Genomic DNA, 4,091 nt, shown 5'->3' with positions numbered 1-4,091 from the left:
ATTGAAATGCTTTTGTACCAGACTAGAAATGATTTTGACCTCATTTTATGGAGGATACAAGTACTGAAACTACGGCATGAGATATGGAGCAGGGTGGCATCAAGATTTAGGGTTTTTCAAAATTTCGTTAGTCATTTCATTTACAAACTTAATTTATCTAGTATTACTTTAATAAACAATGTTGTTTGTAATAAATAACTCATTTTGGTTTGCTTAAATAAAATATTTTGATGAACAATGAGTAATTGGCCACATACTTGTAACCCGTCTGATATCTTCTAAAATTGATGAATAACTATCATTTATTTTCGCTCTTAAAGTCTTTTCTAAATTTCACTGCAAAGAAAAAAAATCATGAAATTAAGACAATTGTTGTTTTGAAAATCTGAGGCATTATAAGAACTTTGATCATCGACAATGAGTACTTATTCTTATTAGTCACTTGATTGAGCATCCTATAGTCGATACACAATCACAAAGTGCCATCTTTCTTCTTGACGAACAGAACATAAGCTCCCCATGACGAAACACTCAGCCGAATGAAACCTTGCTCTAACAACTCTAACTGTTTTTTCAATTGTACTAACTATAGTGATGCCATAAGATACACTGCTTTGGATATAGAGGCTATAAAGATACTAAATTGATGAAAAACTCCACATCTCTAGGTGGCAATAATCCTGACAAATCTTTGAAAAACACATAAATAAACTTGCAAACAATCTGTACATCATAGAGTGATGCTCTCTCTTGGTTCAAGGCAATCATGCTAGTGAGGAACATCTGACCTTTACAATGCACGAATCTCGAAACCTTCAACGAAGAGATCACACTCCCATCACTCGAAGGTCAAACAATGCAAAACTCTAATATGGGTTGATCAGGTCTCTCCATAAGAGGCAATTGGGTAATGGGTGTCATTTTTTAGTTTTGGCTTGACCCTTAGCCTCCCCTAAGCCACTTAGGGAACACTTGGATTCACCCATGTCCACATCTCAGATCCAGTTTTTGCACCCCCTCAAAGTGGCTGACGTCTTATACCAAACCCGGATGCAGATTATGATATCCCCTCTTCCGTTCTTCAGTACCTTGCTGAATCGGGAGTTCATGTGTCTCCTGCATTGCTTAGTCCTAACAAGCCTGACTCTATCACTTTGGCCAACTCTACCTTTTGTTCTTCCAAAGCAGATTGGCAGATTATACGTAACAAACACGCAGTCAACCCTCCCTTGAAAGCTATATGGTGCAATGGTCACTTTCCTAGAGCAGCAATTTCCCTGCGGTTGGCAGTAGAAGGACGTCTCTTAACGCAGGTTAGGCTTCAAACGACTGGGATTCTCGTTGGCCAGCGGATGTTGCTTCTGTGAACATGAGATAGAATCTGCAGATCACATATTCATCAATTGCCAGTCTATTCAGATTGTGTGGTGCCTTGTCTGCGGTAGATTTAACAGATGGTGTATCCCCAAAAGGACTGTTTTGCATTCCCTAAAACGGTGGAGCGGTAATCGGTTCTCATCTAAATCTTTATATCAGGCCTGGTTAGTCGACTTTCAGACTATCATTTGGAAAATTTGGTCGATTAGGAACCAAATTCTGTTTGAAAATAGAAGTTTTAACCAGTCCCAAAATCAGGTTACTTTGTTGCAGAGCAGTCAGAGAACAGGTCCTTCACATCTGCAAAGATTCAAACCACCCGATTGTCCGGCGATGGAAATATGATAATCGTTGGAGACCGCCACCGCTACAGTGGATCAAGCTCAATGTGTCAAGCGTCTTCAGATTTCGATGGCAGGTTGGGTTTACGATCCGAAACCATGATCTTTTATTACATCAGGGAGTCTAATAGATCAGGGAAAGGGGTTACGAATGCTGGATGAGGACCCTCGAGAGACCAATCTTATTATTGAATCCACTTGGAGAGACAAAAGCAGGGAAAGGAAAGAATGCATTGAAGGGCGAGGTCACCCCTGTGATCAGTTAAGATGGTTGGTAGACAGGCTGTTGAATTTTAACAGAGTGGAGTTGAGTGTGATTCCAAAAGAATCCAACAAAGTGGAAAGATCTATCTCTTGGTATTAACGAGGATGACATCCTATGGCAAGGCATGAGCCCGGACTGAGCTCCTCCTTTGTAATCTTTTTTTTTTTTTTTGAAAGGCAGACACCACCCGTTATTATTCATTCAATGTACCACTGAGGTTTGAACCTGCCACCACAAGGAGATGTGCACTGACAGATCCTACCAACAACCCTGCTGGTACCTCCTTTGTAATCTTTGTATTCAGTTTCTACATGCTTTCAATAAACAGGTAGGTGTCAGCCTAACCCCAGCTTTCTCTTTAGAAAAAAAAAAGTAAATTTATTGCAAGGCTTTTCCAGGCAAAGTTTTTTCCAGGTTCCAAGATTTGTGACATCTATTTAGCATGTCAAAAATATACAGTAGCTTTTCACGGGCTATTTGAACACCCACGCTTGGGGTTTTCAATCAGTGTTGTCGGTAGCTAAAAGATCAGGTGCAATATGACTGCACAAATATTGCGGGGCCGAGGCCTGATGGAGGGCAATCAAGTGCTTAATGCACAAATTTTGTGTCACCTGATTGCACCCCATCAAGGCTCTTATGGTTGTGAATCGGCCTACTGGTCATATCCCTTTAGAGTATGTTTGATGGTTTATCTAGGGTTACGAAATGAACAAAAAAGATAAAACAAAACATTGGTTTTGTTCGTTCTATAATAACTGTTCCAAGTCCAATATTTGTTTGGACTGTACTCGGATGCTATGTTTCAAATGTCCATTGTTTGATGACTATGTGCAAATAACTTGAACAGTCATTGATAATGGATCAAATTATTTCATTTTGGATCATATGACCCGATCTATCCATCATTTTACATGTTTTAAGAAGTTTATTATGGGTTTTTACTCGAATATAGATTCAATTATGAAATTATATCTAAATCATGAATTTTTACCCAGATTTAGAATTGGATTTTTGCCTTAAATATGGATTTCGAATTGGATTTTTGCTCCAAATATGGATCTTAAATTTGATTTTTGCCCCGAATATCATTTTTTTTCCTGAATATGAATCTCGAAGTAGATATTTGACCCGAATATAGATTTTTGCCTCGAATATGCATCTCAAATTGGATTTTGTTGATATTTTCTTTTCTTTTTTGTTTGAAAGGCAAGCTGGGGTTAGGCAGACCCCTACCAAACATCTCTTAAGCTGCATGTGGCAGAAAAATTCAAACCTGGGCCTTCAGCTTGGCACAAGACCCCACTTACCACATGGGATACCACCTCGATTTTTATTGATATTTTCTTACAAGAACAAGATTTGTACCAAAACCAACATGGCAACACTGGATAAGTTAAGCCTAACCACATCAGTTTTTGAAGACTCGGTTGGACAATGTAATCTAGATTCATCAAAGGCAAAAAATGTGTCACTATCTTCATGTAAATGAAAATGTTAATTGCGCATGCACATGCACGCGTGCACACACATAGATAGCAGCCAATCTGACCATTACAACCAGCCTCCACCACCACAAACCACATACATGAAGTTGGTGTTGCGTTAACCGTTGGTGTCCGTAGTGTGAGTGTAAAACACCCCGAGTACTTCTCCCTACACGCTGGGGATATTTTTTTATTTGGTAAAGGCCTTGCTGCAAAAGATGCACACTACAGATATCAAACTCTTTAACTTGAAAGCATTAGGCCAACCAAGATGGAGCCCTTGTGGGCAATTTCTATTTGGTTAAAGACCAATTTCGTTCTTGAGCACCTGCAGATCATACTACACATGCTACTGCAAAATTGGTATAACTAACCTACTAAAATATAGATGAAATAATCAATAGTTCTCTGACCTCTCTCTCTCTCTCTCTCTCTCTCTCTCTCTCTCTCTCTTTGTGTGTAGTAAAACCAATTTCATGAGCACCTACAGATCAATCTCCCTAATGCAAATTTGGTAGAATTAAACCACACTAGTTTCAATAAACAAAAGATGTAGATGACCCACCTAAAATGCCCAACGTTTCTCAAGCATAAATCTCTTTCTCTCTCGCTTTGAGCATA

This window comes from Nuphar pumila, chromosome 15, assembly GCF_984573655.1.
Source record: "Nuphar pumila chromosome 15, dmNupPumi1.hap1.1, whole genome shotgun sequence".
Taxonomy (NCBI): domain Eukaryota; kingdom Viridiplantae; phylum Streptophyta; class Magnoliopsida; order Nymphaeales; family Nymphaeaceae; genus Nuphar; species Nuphar pumila.
This window is presented reverse-complemented; position numbering follows the sequence as displayed.